This window comes from Cherax quadricarinatus, chromosome 66, assembly GCF_038502225.1.
Source record: "Cherax quadricarinatus isolate ZL_2023a chromosome 66, ASM3850222v1, whole genome shotgun sequence".
NCBI classification, from domain to species: Eukaryota; Metazoa; Arthropoda; class Malacostraca; order Decapoda; family Parastacidae; genus Cherax; species Cherax quadricarinatus.
Genome location: NC_091357.1, coordinates 18548757 through 18566038, shown reverse-complemented (window position 1 = coordinate 18566038; position 17282 = coordinate 18548757). Strand labels below are relative to the sequence as shown.

Here is a 17282-nt window from a genome sequence, read left to right as displayed (position 1 = left end):
ATATATATATATATATATATAAATATATATATATATATATATATATATATATAAGAAGAGGAGGCCAGGAGCTGGGACTCAACTTCCACCCCCCAGCAATTACAACTTCGCGAGTGAAAACTTTCCGCGAGTGCAGTAGGTGAATACAACTTGACGAGTGTAGCTGAGGTAGGTAATTACCCACGAATTTGACTAAGTGCCCGAATTTGCATCATAAGTTTGAAGTTGGTCAACTTTATCTCATCTCCTGAAAACTTGAAGTAGCATTAAGAAAATGTGGATAATATTTATCTGAGTGCCGCATGCGTAAACCCCTGATAGATAATTTATGTCTACTCTGGCCGGCTATTGTATACGGTTGTCTTCAGGCTGACAGACTTCAAGGCCACGATGACCGTCACCGTATATTAGTATACACAACTAATACCTATATTGATGTGGAAAAATCGCGAACAAGCGGTCCAAGATGCAAAACAACCATGAGGGTAGTTGAACGATGGTTCTAGGCCTTTCGTGTTGCAATAAATACATCATCAGCAGCTTGCAATGTTGGAGAAATGAGTTGGAAGTCTGGATAGATCCGTTCAAGGGAACGCCTCTAGCTGGAGTCGTTTCCTTGAACGCTATCTTGACTTCCTAAATATTTCTGCAACAATGCAAGCTTCGGATGCGTTGATTGCAACACGAAAGGCCTAGAGCTCTCATTCAACTCCCCCCATGGTTGCTTTACACTGATATGTGATTACCTTCTCTGCCAATGGGGAAACTTTATTTACAAAAAAAATAGTCGAGCTTGGAGAGAAAATGAGAAACTTTAACGTCCAGAGAATATTTTAAATCAATCGCATCCCAAATTCCTGAGGGATTTTCCAGGACAGACATAATTCAGAGTGGACGAGGAGTGAGAAGTTAGTGTTGGCAGTGTTGCAGTCACCAGCAGACTCCTCTTGCTTGCCTCTCTTATCAACACTAATTTAGTATTTGCAAGGGAGAGCAAGTTCCTGCGAGGCTGCACCCACGGGAGCTATCTAATCAAAATTACATCTATTTATGTCAATTTTTTAAGCTTGAGAGCCCTTCCTTTGCTCGTGTTTTTAACACGCCTTCCCTCGTCTTCAGCTTAAGAGTTAACGCTAAAGTTGTAAATTCATGGAGAATAAATCATGCTTATCATCTCCTCTGATAGCAGAAAGGATTTTATGCAGGAGATATGTACGAAAGATGTATTTTACACACTGGGTGTCCTATCACCCCCACTGCTCTTACTTCCCCTGCATGCTACGCCATCTAGCAGGCACTGGGTGGCACTGTAAAGCAGGGTGCCAGTGTAGAGCCCCAGTGTGGCTCTGGTGTCTGGGAAGGGTGGGTGTGTGGCTGCTGCTGCAGTAAGAGTCCCTCTCTGAGAGACTCTGAGTTTACACTGGACCAGCGGATGGTGCCACTCTTGTTCCACCGAGGCTAAATAAGCAGTGAGGAATAGAAACCAGTGATGGCATGGTTAAATTGTTCTTGGTTTATGAAGAGAAGCGTTAATTAATACAAGGAAGAGCGAGGTATAAGTTGAAGATACCTTACAAGTTGATCTGACTACCCAAGACCGTCTACCACACAGTAGTAAGTACAAACAGTCTTCAGTTACACCATACTGTACTATATACGTACACAATACTGTACTATACATGTACACAATACTGTACTATACATGTACACAATACTGTACTATACACGTACACTTGTACTATACACGTAAGCAATACCGTACTATACACATACACACTACTGTTCCATACACATACACAATATTGTACTATACACGTTGTGAACAGAAGGATTAGAAAAACCCGACAAGTTGATAAATGAGAATATTCTGCAAAATTTAGTTATCATTATTGCAGAATGAAGATATTCAGATGTTGCAAAAGGACCTCATTTATCCGCTATACACATTACACTTCTCATGGCCGATAGAGCTTAGCTCTTTCAGCATTCCTAGAGTTGAACTCTAGAGCCTGATGACTCTAGCGATGCGCAAATTGAAACCATATCAAGAAGCATCTTCATTATTATTATTATTATTATTATTATTATTATTATTATTGTTATTATTATTATTATTATTATTATTATTATTATTATTATTATTATTATTATTATTTTCTACCATACCGAGAGCCTCCCACCGAGGCAGGGTGACCCAAAAAGAGGAAACACCTGCACCATTATTCGTTCAGTGGCAGCAGATGATAGTGATGGTTGCAGATGACAGTGATGGTGGCAGATGATAGTGATGGTGGCAGATGATAGTGATGGTGGTAGATGATAGTGATGGTGGCAGATGATAGTGATGGTGGTAGATGATAGTGATGGTGGCAGATGATAGTGATGGTGGTAGATGATAGTGATGGTGGCAGATGATAGTGATGGTGGTAGATGATAGTGATGGTTGCAGATGACAGTGATGGTGGCAGATGATAGTGATGGTGGCAGATGATAGTGATGGTGGTAGATGATAGTGATGGTGGCAGATGATAGTGATGGTGGTAGATGATAGTGATGGTTGCAGATGACAGTGATGGTGGCAGATGATAGTGATGGTGGCAGATGATAGTGATGGTGGCAGATGATAGTGATGGTTGCAGATGATAGTGATGGTGGCAGATGATAGTGATGGTTGCAGATGATAGTGATGGTAGCAGATGATAGTGATGGTTGCAGATGATAGTGATGGTGGCAGATGATAGTGATGGTTGCAGATGATAGTGATGGTAGCAGATGATAGTGATGGTTGCAGATGATAGTGATGGTGGCAGATGATAGTGATGGTGGTAGATGATAGTGATGGTTGCAGATGACAGTGATGGTGGCAGATGATAGTGATGGTGGCAGATGATAGTGATGGTGGTAGATGATAGTGATGGTGGCAGATGATAGTGATGGTGGTAGATGATAGTGATGGTTGCAGATGATAGTGATGGTGGCAGATGATAGTGATGGTGGCAGATGATAGTGATGGTGGTAGATGATAGTGATGGTTGCACATGATAGTGATGGTGGTAGATGATGGTGATGGTGGCAGATGATAGTGATGGTTGTAGATGATAGTGATGGTGGCAGATGATGGTGATGGTGGCAGATGCTAGTGATGGTTGCAGATGATAGTGATGGTGGCAGATGATGGTGATGGTTGCAGATGATAGTGATGGTGGCAGATGACAGTGATAGTAGCAGATGATAGTGATGGTGGCAGATGATAGTGATGGTTGCAGATGATAGTGATGGTGGCAGATGATGGTGATAGTAGCAGATGATAGTGATGGTGGCAGATGATAGTGATGGTTGCAGATGATAGTGATGGTTGCAGACGATAGTGATGGTGGCAGATGATAGTGATAGTGGCAGATGATAGTGATGGTGGCAGATGACAATGATAGTAGCAGATGATAGTGATGGTGGCAGATGATAGTGATGGTTGCAGATGATGGTGATGGTGGCAGATGCTAGTGATGGTTGCAGATGATAGTGATGGTGGCAGATGATGGTGATGGTTGCAGATGATAGTGATGGTGGCAGATGACAGTGATAGTAGCAGATGATAGTGATGGTGGCAGATGATAGTGATGGTTGCAGATGATAGTGATGGTGGGAGATGATGGTGATAGTAGCAGATGATAGTGATGGTGGCAGATGATAGTGATGGTTGCAGATGATAGTGATGGTTGCAGATGATAGTGATGGTGGCAGATGATAGTGATAGGGGCAGATGATAGTGATGGTGGTAGATGACAATGATAGTAGCAGATGATAGTGATGGTGGCAGATGATAGTGATGGTTGCAGATGATGGTGATGGTGGCAGATGCTAGTGATGGTTGCAGATGATAGTGATGGTGGCAGATGATGGTGATGGTTGCAGATGATAGTGATGGTGGCTGATGACAGTGATAGTAGCAGATGATAGTGATGGTGGCAGATGATAGTGATGGTTGCAGATGATAGTGATGGTGGCAGATGATGGTGATAGTAGCAGATGATAGTGATGGTGGCAGATGACAGTGATGGTTGCAGATGATAGTGATGGTTGCAGATGATAGTGATGGTGGCAGATGATAGTGATAGTGGCAGATGATAGTGATGGTGGCAGATGACAATGATAGTAGCAGATGATAGTGATGGTGGCAGATGATAGTGATGGTTGCAGATGATAGTGATGGTGGCAGATGACAGTGATAGTAGCAGATGATAGTGATGGTGGCAGATGATAGTGATGGTTGCATATGATAGTGATGGTAGCGGATGATGGTGATGGCAGCAGATGATAGTGATGGTAGTAGATGATGGTGGCAGATGATAGTGATGGTGGCAGATGATAGTGATGGTTGCAGATGATAATGATGGTGGCAGATGATAGTGATAGTGGCAGATGACAGTGATAGTAGCAGATGATAGTGATGGTGGCAGATGATAGTGATGGTTGCAGATGATAGTGATGGTGGCAGATGACAGTGATAGTAGCAGATGATAGTGATGGTGGCAGATGATAGTGATGGTGGCAGATGATAGTAATTGTGGCAGATGACAGTGATAGTAGCAGATGATAGTGATGGTAGCAGATGATAGTGATGGTTGCAGATGATAGTGATGGTTGCAGATGATAGTGAGGGTGGCAGATGATAGTGATGGTTGCAGATGATAGTGATGGTAGCGGATGATGGTGATGGTAGCAGATGATAGTGATGGTAGTAGATGATGGTGGCAGATGATAGTGATGGTGGCAGATGATAGTGATGGTTGCAGATGATAATGATGGTGGCAGATGATAGTGATAGTGGCAGATGACAGTGATAGTAGCAGATGATAGTGATGGTGGCAGATGATAGTGATGGTTGCAGATGATAGTGATGGTGGCAGATGACAGTGATAGTAGCAGATGATAGTGATGGTGGCAGATGATAGTGATGGTGGCAGATGATAGTAATTGTGGCAGATGACAGTGATAGTAGCAGATGATAGTGATGGTAGCAGATGATAGTGATGGTTGCAGATGATAGTGATGGTTGCAGATGATAGTGAGGGTGGCAGATGATAGTGATAGTAGCAGATGATAGTGATGGTTGCAGATGATAGCGATGGTGGCAGATGGCAGTGATAGCAGCAGATGATAGTGATGGTAGCAGATGATAGTGATGGTTGCAGATGATAGTGATGGTGGCAGATGATAGTGATGGTTGCAGATGATAGTGATGGTGGCAGATGACAGGGATAGTAGCAGATGATAGTGATGGTGGCAGATGATAGTGATGGTTGCGGATGATAGTGATGGTGGTAGATGATGGTGATGGTTGCAGATGATAATGATGGTTGCAAATGATAGTGATGGTAGCAGATGATGGTGATGGTAGCAGATGATAGTGATGGTAGCAGATGATGGTGGCAGATGATAGTGATGGTAGCAGATGATAGTGATGGTTGCAGATGGTAATGATGGTGACAGATGACGGTGATGGTTGCAAATGATAGTGACGGTAACAGATGATAGTGATGGTTGCAGATGATAGTGATGGTAGCAGATGATAGTGATGGTTGCAGATGGTAATGATGGTGACAGATGACGGTGATGGTTGCAAATGATAGTGATGGTGGCAGATGACAGTGATAGTAGCAGATGATAGTGATGGTGGCAGATGATAGTGATGGTTGCAGATGATAGTGATGGTAGCAGATGATAGTGATGGTAGCAGATGATAGTGATGGTTGCAGATGATAGTGATGGTGGCAGATGATAGTGATGGTTGCAGATGACAGTGATGGTAGCAGGAGATAGTGATGTTGGCAGATGATAGTGATGGTGGCAGATGATAGTGATGGTTGCAGATGATAGTGATGATTGCAGATGATAGTGATGGTGGCAGATGCTAGTGATGGTAGCAGGAGATAGTGATGGTGGCAGATGATAGTGATGGTTTCAGATGATAGTGATGGTGGCAGATGACAGTGATTGTAGCAGATGATGGTGATGGTAGCAGATGATAGTGATGGTAGCAGATGATGGTGATGGTGGCAGATGATAGTGATGGTGGTAGCAGATGATGGTGATGGTGGCAGATGATAGTGATGGTAGCAGATGATAGTGATGTTTGCAGATGATAGTGATGGTGGTAGCAGATGATGGTGATGGTGGCAGATGATAGTGATGGTAGCAGATGATAGTGATGTTTGCAGATGATAGTGATGGTGATAGCAGATGATGGTGATGGTGGCAGATGATAGTGATGGTGGCATATGATAGTGATGGTTGCAGGTGATAGTGATGGTAGCAGATGATGGTGATGGTGGCAGATGAAAGTTGTGGTAGCAGATGATGGTGATGGTGGCAGATGATAGTGATGGTGGTAGCAGATGATGGTGATGGTGGCAGATGATAGTGATGGTGGTAGCAGATGATAGTGATGGTAGTAGCAGATGATAGTGATGGTAGCAGATGATGGTGATGGTAGCAGATGATAGTGATGGTGGTAGCAGATGATGGTAATGGTGGCAGATGACAGTGATGGTAACAGATGATAGTGATGGTTGCAGATGATAGTGATGGTAGCAGATGATAGTGATGGTGGCAGATGATAGTGATGGTGGTAGCAGATGATGGTGATGGTGGCAGATGATAGTGATGGTGGTAGCAGATGATAGTGATGGTAGTAGCAGATGATAGTGATGGTGGCAAATGATAGTGATGGTAGCAGATGATGGTGATGGTGGCAGATGATAGTGATGGTGGTAGCAGATGATGGTGATGGTGGCAGATGATAGTGATGGTACCTGCAGATGATATTGATGGTGGTAGCAGAGGATGGTGATTGTGGCAGCAGATGAGAGCTGTTGGCACTGCTGATACTAGTGTCAGGATGGGAAGAATAACTGACAAAGTGTCAGGAAGGGAAGAATAACTGACAAAGTGTCAGGAAGGGAAGAATAACTGACAAAGTGTCAGGAAGGGAAGAATAACTGACAAAGTGTCAGGAAGGGAAGAATAACTGACAGAAAGTGTCAGGAAGGGAAGAATAACTGACAAAATGTCAGGAAGGGAAGAATAACTGACAAAATGTCAGGAAGGGAAGAATAACTGACAAAGTGTCAGGAAGGGAAGAATAACTGACAGAAAGTGTCAGGAAGGGAAGAATAACTGACAGAAAGTGTCAGGAAGGGAAGAATAACTGACAAAGTGTCAGGAAGGGAAGAATAACTGACAAAGTGTCAGGAAGGGAAGAATAACTGACAAAGTGTCAGGAAGGGAAGAATAACTGACAAAGTGTCAGGAAGGGAAGAATAACTGACAGAAAGTGTCATGAAGGGAAGAATAACTGACAAAGTGTCAGGAAGGGAAGAATAACTGACAATGTGTCAGGAAGGGAAGAATAACTGACAAAGTGTCAGGAAGGGAAGAATAACTGACAGAAAGTGTCAGGAAGGGAAGAATAACTGACAAAGTATCAGGAAGGGAAGAATAACTGACAAAATGTCAGGAAGGGAAGAATAACTGACAAAATGTCAGGAAGGGAAGAATAACTGACAAAGTGTCAGGAAGGGAAGAATAACTGACAGAAAATGTCAGGAAGGGAAGAATAACTGACAGAAAGTGTCAGGAAGGGAAGAATAACTGACAGAAAGTGTCATGAATGGAAGAATAACGGACAAAGTGTCAGGAAGGGAGGAATAACTGACAAAGTGTCAGGAAGGGAAGAATAACTGACAGAAAGTGTCATGAATGGAAGAATAACTGACAAAGTGTCAGGAAGGGAAGAATAACTGACAAAGTGTCAGGAAGGGAAGAATAACTGACAAAGTGTCGGGAAGGGAAGAATAACTGACAAAGCGTCAGGAAGGGAAGAATAACTGACAGAAAGTGTCAGGAAGGGAAGAATAACTGACAGAAAGTGTCAGGAAGGGAAGAATAACTGACAAAGTGTCAGGAAGGGAAGAATAACTGACAGAAAGTGTCATGAATGGAAGAATAACTGACAAAGTGTCAGGAAGGGAAGAATAACTGACAGAAAGTGTCAGGAAGGGAAGAATTACTGACAGAAAGTATCAGGAAGGGAATAATAACTGACAGAAAGTGTCAGGAAGGGAAGAATAACTGACAGAAAGTGTCAGGAAGGGAAGAATAACTGACAAAGTGTCAAAAGTGGAACCATAAATAACAGAATTAGCAGAAGAACATAAGAGACAGAATGAGACAGCAGAAAAACTATAACAGACAGAATGAGACGGTAGAGGACAGTAACCGTCCTTTCCTAACAGAAGGGGAATCAGTGACACGAAAAAAACAGGCAACATATGGGGAAAATTGATAAAATGAGACAGACAGTGACAGAAAGATAGAAGGGAAGAAGATGGTGGATGAGGATAACTAGGAATGACTGTCAGAGTGACAGGAGAGAGAGACAGTAGACCCTTAATGGAAGAGAACAGGGAGAACAGCGATTAAAACCCAGCAGGAAGCAAGAGAAAGGAACGGGAAGTAAGAGACAGCAACAGGAAGCAAGAGAAAGGAACGGGAAGTAAGAGACAGCAACAGGAAGCAAGAGAAAGGAACGGGAAGTAAGAGACAGCAACAGGAAGCAAGAGAAAGGAACGGGAAGTAAGAGACAGCAACAGGAAGCAAGAGAAAGGAACGGGAAGTAAGAGACAGCAACAGGAAGCAAGAGAAAGGAACGGGAAGTAAGAGACAGCAACAGGAAGCAAGAGAAAGGAACGGGAAGTAAGAGAGAGCAACAGGAAGCAAGAGAAAGGAACGGGAAGTAAGAGACATCAACAGGAAGCAAGAGAAAGGAACGGGAAGTAAGAGAAAGGAACAGGAAGCAAGAGAAAGGAACGGGAAGTAAGAGACAGCAACAGGAAGCAAGAGAAAGGAACGGGAAGTAAGAGAAAGGAACAGGAAGCAAGAGAAAGGAACAGGAAGTAAGAGACAGCAACAGGAAGCAAGAGAAAGGAACGGGAAGAAAGAGAAAGGAACAGGAAGCAAGAGAAAGGAACAGGAAGTAAGAGACAGCAACAGGAAGCAAGAGAAAGGAACAGGAAGTAAGAGAAAGGAACAGGAAGCAAGAGAAAGGAACAGGAAGTAAGAGAAAGCAACACGAAGCAAGATAAAGGAACAAGAAGTAAGAGAAAGCAACATGAAGCAAGAGAAAGGAACAGGAAGTAAGAGAAAGCAACAGAAGGCAAGAGAAAGGAACAAGAAGTAAGAGAAAGCAACAGGAAGCAAGAGAAAGGAACAAGAAGTAAGAGAAAGGAACAGGAAGCAAGAGAAAGGAACAGAAAGTAAGAGGAAGCAACAGGAAGCAAGAGAAAGAAACATGAAGTAAGAGAAAATAACAGGAAGCAAGAGAAAGGAACAGGAAGCAAGAGAAAGGAACAGGAAGTAAGAGAAAGCAACAGAAAGCAAGAGAAAGGAACAGGAAATAAGAGAAAGCAACAGGAAGCAAGAGAAAGGAACAAGAAGTAAGAGAAAGCAACAGGAAGCAAGAGAAAGGAACAAGAAGTAAGAGAAAGTAACAGGAAGCAAGAGAAAGGAACAAGAAGTAAGAGAAAGCAACATGAAGCAAGAGAAAGGAACAGGAAGTAAGAGAAAGCAACAGGAAGCAAGAGAAAGGAACAAGAAGTAAGAGAAAGCAACAGGAAGCAAGAGAAAGGAACAAGAAGTAAGAGAAAGCAACAGGAAGCAAGAGAAAGGAACAAGAAGTAAGAGAAAGAAACAGGTAGCAAGAGAAAGGAACAGGAAGTAAGAGAAAGCAACAGGAAGCAAGAGAAAGGAACAAGAAGTAAGAGAAAGCAACAGGAAGCAAGAGAAAGGAACAAGAAGTAAGAGAAAGCAACAGGAAGCAAGAGAAAGGAACAAGAAGTAAGAGAAAGAAACAGGTAGCAAGTGAAAGGAACAGGAAGTAAGAGAAAGCAACAGGAAGCAAGAGAAAGGAACAAGAAGTAAGAGAAAGTAACAGGAAGCAAGAGAAAGGAACAGGAAGTAAGAGAAAGGAACAGGAAGCAAGAGAAAGGAACGGGAAGTAACAGAAAGCAACAGGAAGCAAGGGAAAGGAACAAAAAGTAAGATAAAGTACCAGGAAGCAAGAGAAAGGAACAGGAAGTAAGAGAAAGCAAGAGAAAGGAACAGGAAGTAAGAGAAAGCAACAGGAAGCAAGAGAAAGGAACAGGAAGTAAAAGAAAGCAACAGGAGGCAAGAGAAAGCAACAAGAAGTAAGATAAAGTGACGCGAAATAAGAGAAGGCAAGAGGAAACAAGAGAAAGCATCAGGAAGCAAGAGAAAGGAACAATAAGTAAGAGAAAGTAACAGGAAGTAAGAGAAAGTAACAGGAAGTAAGAGAAAGTAACAGGAAATAAGAGAAAGCAACAAGACCAATATTGTCAAAGTACCCCACTTGGCTCCACTTCGAGGACAGCGAGAAGCAAGCTTCTATACCACAAGACGGGCAGCCAGCAGCAACTTCACTCTGGATGTAACCTTCTCCAGAACATCACTTCATCTGAGATCATTTATCCCCAGGATGACTCGAGTATGGAACACATTCGTACAGCATAGTGATGTCAACGAGATAAAGTTATTTAGACCCGTGGGAAAGTATTTAGACACGAGGGAAAGTATTTAGACCCGTGGGAAAGTATTCAGACCCGTGAGAACTTATCCAGACCTGTGGGAACTTATTCAAACCCGCGGAAACTTATTGAGGCCCGTGGGAACTTCTCCAGACTCGTGAGAACTTATCTAGACTTGTGGAACTTGTCCAGACCCGTGGGAACCTATCCAAACCCGTTGGAACTTACCCAGACCCGTGGGAACCTATCCAAACCCGTGGGAACTTACCCAGACCCGTGGGAACTTATTCACACCCATGGGAACTTCATGGGGAACTTCAACATGCCTGGAGGAACTTCGACCGGCCTGGGGGAAGTTCAACAGGCCCGGGGGGATTTTGATAGCCCTGGGGGGAACTTGCTGAACTCCTGGGGAAGAGGCAGTGTGTGTGTGTATGTGTGTGTGTGTGTGTGTGTGTGTGTGTGTGTGTGTGTGTGTGTGTGTGTGTGTGTGTGTGTGTGTGTGTGTGTGTGTGTGTGTGTGTGTGTGTGTGTGTGTGTGTGTGTGTGTGTGTGTGTGTGTGTGTGTGTGTGTGTGTGTGTGTGTGTGAGAGAGAGAGAGAGAGAGAGAGAGAATTGGCTTTGATTTATAATTACCTATCTTAGCTACCGCCTGGCACAGCATCACTTGGTGACTTGACAGCTTCTCGCGGCTCTAATGAGATGCTCTGTGGTGTGCTCACCGTGTTGTGTGCGCTGGGGTCGACACTCAGCTCCTGGACCCGCCTCAAAGATGAGTTGGATCAGCGTGTGAACTCACCGAGCTATACTCGCCGTGTTGTGTCCACTGTGGCCGACGCTCAGCTCCTGGTCCCCCCTCAGAGATCACTACGATCGGCATCATTAACTTCTGGCGTCTTGGGTTTTACCGTATCTACTTTCGAACCTGTGTAATGAGTTTGCCTCATCCAAATCATTCCACTGTTCTAAAGAAATACTTCCTGACATCCCTGTGACTAATCTGTGTCCCCTTCACCCTGGTCCTAATTCAAAGGGCCTGTAGTTATCTGTTTTTGCTATTCCTCATAAGATTTTTATATCGTAATCATGTCTCCCCTTGTCCTTCTCTTCTCTAAGAAGGTCAGGTTGAGTTCCTTCACCCTTTCCTAACTGTGCTTTCCTCTCAGGTCTGGTACTAATCTGGTTGCAAACCTTTGGATATTTACCAGTGTCTTTACGTGTTTTACCTGGTGTGGGCTTGATGCTGGGGCTGAATACTCAGTGACTGATCTAACATATGTCATATACAAGGTTCTGAAGGACTCTTCGTTCAAGTTCCTGAATGCTGTTCTGACGTTATACGGATTATACGTATTGCTGGCAATATGTTCGCTGGTATGTTTACCCCCAGGTCCTTCTCACTTCCTGATATTCGAAGCGTCTCTCCACCCATGCTGTACTCTGTGTCAGGTCTGTCATCTTCTACACTTCACATGGTCTCGCAATTGCTAGGGTTTAACTCGAGCAGCCACTTGTTTGACCACGTCTGAAGTTTGGTGAGGTGTTCTTGGAGGCTGTCAGTGTTCTCTGTCTACTGTGTTCCAGGAGGCTGTCAGTGTTCTCTGTCTTCTGTGTTCCTGGAGGCTGTCAGTGTCTTAAGTCTGCTGTGTTCCTGGAGGCTGTCAGTGTTCTATGTCTGCTGTGTTCCTGCAGGCTGTCAGTGTTCTATGTCTGCTGTGTTCCTGGAGGCTGTCAGTGTTCTCCGTCTACTGTGTTCCTGCAGGCTGTCAGTGTTCTCTGTCTACTGTGGTTCTGCAGGCTGTCAGTGTTCTCTGTCTACTGTGTTCATGCAGGCTGTCAGTGTTCTCTGTCTACTGTGTTCCTGCAGGCTGTCAGTGTTCTATGTCTGTTGTGTTCCTGCAGGCTGTCAGTGTTCTCTGTCTACTGTGTTCCTGCAGGCTTTCAGTGTTCTCTGTCTACTGTGTTCGTGCAAGCTGTCAGTGTTCTCTGTCTACTGTGTTCCTGCAGGCTGTCAGTGTTCTATGTCTGCTGAATTCCTGCAGGCTGTCAGTGTTCTCTGTCTACTGTGTTCCTGCAGGCTGTCAGTGTTCTCTATCTACTGTGTTCCTGCAGGCTGTCAGTGTTCTGTGTCTACTGTGTTTGAGGAGGCTGTCAGTGTTCTGTGTCTGTGTTTGAGGAGGCTGTCAGTGATATATGTCTACTGTGTTCCTTGAGGCTGTCAGTGTTCTATGTCTGTGTTCCTGGAGGTTGTCAGTGTTATATCTACTGTGTTCCTGGAGGCTGTCACTGTTCTCTGTCTGTGTTTCTGGAGGCTGTCAGTGTTCTATGTCTACTGTGTTCCTGGAGGCTGTCAGTGTTATATGTCTACTGTGTTCCTGCAGGCTGTCAGTGTTATATGTCTACTGTGTTCCTTGAGGTTGTCAGTGCTCTATGTCTGTTCCTGAAGGCTGTCAGTGTTATATGTCTGTGTTCCTGGAGGCTGTCAGTGTTATATGTCTACTGTGTTCCTTGAGGCTGTCAGTGCTCTATTTCTGTGTTCCTGAAGGCTGTCAGTGTTATATGACTGTGTTACTGGAGGCTGTCAGTGTTATATGTCTGTGTTCCTGGAGGCTGTCAGTGTTATATGTCTACTGTGTTCCTTGAGGCTGTCAGTGCTCTATGTCTGTGTTCCTGGAGGCTGTCAGTGTTATATGTCTGTGTTCCTGGAGGCTGTCAGTGCTATATGTCTGTGTTCCTGGAGGCTGTCAGTGTTATATGTCTGTGTTCCTGGAGGCTGTCAGTGTTATATGTCTGTGTTTCTGGAGGCTGTCAGTGTTATATGTCTGTGTTCCTGGAGGCTGTCAGTGTTATATGTCTGTGTTCCTGGAGGCTGTCAGTGTTATATGCCTGTGTTCCCGGAGGCTGTCAGTGTTATACGTCTGTGTTCCTGGAGGCTGTCAGCGTTATATGTCTGTGTTCCTGGAGGCTGCCAGTGTCATATGTCTGTGTTCCTAGAGGCTGTCAGTGTTATATGCCTGTGTTCCTGGAGGCTGTCAGTGTTATATATCTACTGTGTTCATGGAGGCTGTCATTGTTCTGTGTCTGTGTTTCTGGAGGCTGTCAGTGTTATATGTCTACTATGTTCCTGGAGGCTGTCTGTGTTATATGTCTACTGTGTTCCTTGAGGCTGTCAGTGCTCTATGTCTGTGTACCTGGAGGCTGTCAGTATTATATGCCTGTGTTCCTGGAGGCTGTCAGTGTTATATGTTTGTGTTCCTGGAGGCTGTCAGTGTTATATGTCTACTGTGTTTCTGGAGGCTGTCAGTGTTATATGTCTACTGTGTTCCTGCAGGCTGTCAGTGTTATATGTCTACTGTGTTCCTGGAGGCTGTCAGTGTTATATGTCTACTGTGTTCCTGCAGGCTGTCAGTGTTATATGTCTACTGTGTTCCTGCAGTCTGTCAGTGTTATATGTCTACTGTGTTCCTGCAGGCTGTCAGTGTTATATGTCTACTGTGTTCCTGGAGGCTGTCAGTGTTATATGTCTACTGTGTTCCTGCAGGCTGTCAGTGTTATATGTCTACTGTGTTCCTGCAGGCTGTCAGTGTTATATGTCTACTGTGTTCCTGCAGGCTGTCAGTATTATATGTCTACTGTGTTCCTGCAGGCTGTCAGTGTTATATGTCTACTGTGTTCCTGCAGGCTGTCGGTGTTACATGTCTACTGTGTTCCTGGAGGCTGTCAGTGTTATATGTCTACTGTGTTCCTGCAGGCTGTCAGTGTTATATGTCTACTGTGTTCCTGGAGGCTGTCAGTGTTATATGTCTACTGTGTTCCTGGAGGCTGTCAGTGTTATATGTCTACTGTGTTCCTGCAGGCTGTCAGTGTTATATGTCTACTGTGTTCCTGGAGGCTGTCAGTATTATATGTCTACTGTGTTCCTGCAGGCTGTCAGTGTTATATGTCTACTGTGTTCCTGCAGGCTGTCAGTGTTATATGTCTACTGTGTTCCTGCAGGCTGTCAGTGTTATATGTCTACTGTGTTCCTGCAGGCTGTCAGTGTTATATGTCTACTGTGTTCCTGCAGGCTGTCAGTATTATATGTCTACTGTGTTCCTGCAGGCTGTCAGTGTTATATGTCTACTGTGTTTCTGCAGGCTGTCAGTGTTATATGTCTACTGTGTTCCTGGAGGCTGTCAGTGTTATATGTCTACTGTGTTCCTGCAGACTGTCAGTATTATATGTCTACTGTGTTCCTGCAGGCTGTCAGTGTTATATGTCTACTGTGTTTCTGCAGGCTGTCAGTGTTATATGTCTACTGTGTTCCTGGAGGCTGTCAGTGTTATATGTTTACTGTGTTCCTGCAGGCTGTCAGTGTTATATGTCTACTGTGTTCCTGCAGGCTGTCAGCGTTATATGTCTACTGTGTTCCTGCAGGCTGTCAGTATTATATGTCTACTGTGTTCCTGCAGGCTGTCAGTGTTATATGTCTACTGTGTTCCTGCAGGCTGTCAGTGTTATATGCCTACTGTGTTCCTGCAGGCTGTCAGTGTTATATGTTTACTGTGTTCCTGCAGGCTGTCAGTGTTATATGTCTACTGTGTTCCTGCAGGCTGTCAGTGTTATATGTCTACTGTGTTCCTGCAGGCTGTCAGTGTTATAGGTTTACTGTATTCCTGCAGGCTGTCAGTGTTATATGTCTACTGTGTTCCTGCAGGTTGTCAGTGTTATATGTTTACTGTGTTCCTGCAGGCTGTCAGTGTTATATGTCTACTGTGTTCCTGCAGGCTGTCAGTGTTATATGTCTACTGTGTTCCTGCAGGCTGTCAGTGTTATATGTCTACTGTGTTCCTGCAGGCTGTCAGTGTTATATGTCTACTGTGTTCCTGCAGGCTGTCAGTGTTATATGTCTATGTGTTCCTGCAGGCTGTCAGTGTTATATGTCTGTGTTCCTGCAGGCTGTCAGTGTTATATGTCTACTGTGTTCCTGCAGGCTGTCAGTGTTATATGTCTACTGTGTTCCTGCAGGCTGTCAGTGTTATATGTCTACTGTGTTCCTGCAGGCTGTCAGTGTTATATGTCTACTGTGTTCCTGCAGGCTGTCAGTGTTATATGTCTACTGTGTTCCTGCAAGCTGTCAGTGTTATATGTCTACTGTGTTCCTGCAGGCTGTCAGTGTTATATGTCTACTGTGTTCCTGCAGGCTGTCAGTGTTATATGTCTACTGTGTTCCTGCAGGCTGTCAGTGTTATATGTCTACTGTGTTCCTGCAGGCTGTCAGTGTTATATGTCTACTGTGTTCCTGCAGGCTGTCAGTGTTATATGTCTACTGTGTTCCTGCAGGCTGTCAGTGTTATATGTCTACTGTGTTCCTGCAGGCTGTCAGTGTTATATGTTTACTGTGTTCCTGCAGGCTGTCAGTGTTATATGTCTACTGTGTTCCTGGAGGCTGTCAGTGTTATATGTCTACTGTGTTCCTGGAGGCTGTCAGTGTTATATGTCTACTGTGTTCCTGCAGGCTGTCAGTATTATATGTCTACTGTGTTCCTGCAGGCTGTCAGTGTTATATGTCTACTGTGTTCCTGCAGGCTGTCAGTGTTATATGTCTACTGTGTTCCTGCAGGCTGTCAGTGTTATATGTCTACTGTGTTCCTGCAGGCTGTCAGTGTTATATGTCTACTGTGTTCCTGCAGGCTGTCAGTGTTATATGTCTACTGTGTTCCTGCAGGCTGTCAGTGTTATATGTCTACTGTGTTCCTGCAGGCTGTCAGTGTTATATGTCTACTGTGTTCCTGCAGGCTGTCAGTGTTATATGTCTACTGTGTTCCTGCAGGCTGTCAGTGTTATATGTCTACTGTGTTCCTGCAAGCTGTCAGTGTTATATGTCTACTGTGTTCCTGCAGGCTGTCAGTGTTATATGTCTACTCTCATCAAAAGTTTATTTCGACCCTGATGTATTCCGACAAAATACAACATTGTATTATTTCAGTGCTGGTGAAAGAGAATATAAATACGCCACATTAATACAATATTAATACAACAACAATAGTGCATTTTTCATAGCGATTTTATTACTGTCTGAGGCAACAATAATACAGCCGAATTTATTATTATTATTATTATTATTATTATTATTATTATTATTATTATTATTATTATTATTATTATTATTGTTATTATTATTATTATTATTATTATTATTATTATTATTATTATTATTATTATTATTATTATTATTATTATTAAACTGCAATAAATTTTTTATTGAAATTGTCGGAATTTTTGTTCACTAACAAATTAACTGTTGGTTTGAGCAACTCAACTCATTCTATCTATTTAGAACAAATTAACCCACTCTATTAGTGTGAGTGGGAAGAGTGGGGATGAGTCGGGAGAGTGGGATGAGTGAGGATGTGGGGTGAGTGGGGATGAGTAGGGTGAGTGGGGTGAGTGAGGATGAGTGGGGAGAGTGGGGATGAGTGGGGAGAGTGGGGATGAGTGGGGTGAGTGGGATGAGTGAGGATGAGTGGGGAGAGTGGGGATGAATGGGGATGAGTGGGGATGAGTGGGGTGAGTGGGGTGAGTGAGGATGAGTGGGGAGAGTTGGGATGAGTGGGGTGAGTGGGGATGAGTGGGGTGGGTGGGGGTGAGTGGGGTGAGTGAGGATGAGTGGGGAGAGTTGGGATGAGTGGGGTGAGTGGG

The 17282-nt window shown here is 43.9% G+C and overlaps 1 protein-coding gene across 1 annotated transcript in view; it reads left to right on the top strand.

Annotated features, from left to right (window-relative positions):
- Positions 1-1350: 1350 nt before the first annotated feature.
- Positions 1351-17282, top strand: part of LOC128705150 (zwei Ig domain protein zig-8-like) — a 153613-nt gene continuing 137681 nt past the window's right edge. Inside the window, exon 1 of the mRNA XM_070099009.1 lies at positions 1351-1614. The gene's annotated coding sequence lies outside the window, so the exon portion shown is untranslated. The remainder of the gene's footprint in view (positions 1615-17282) is intronic.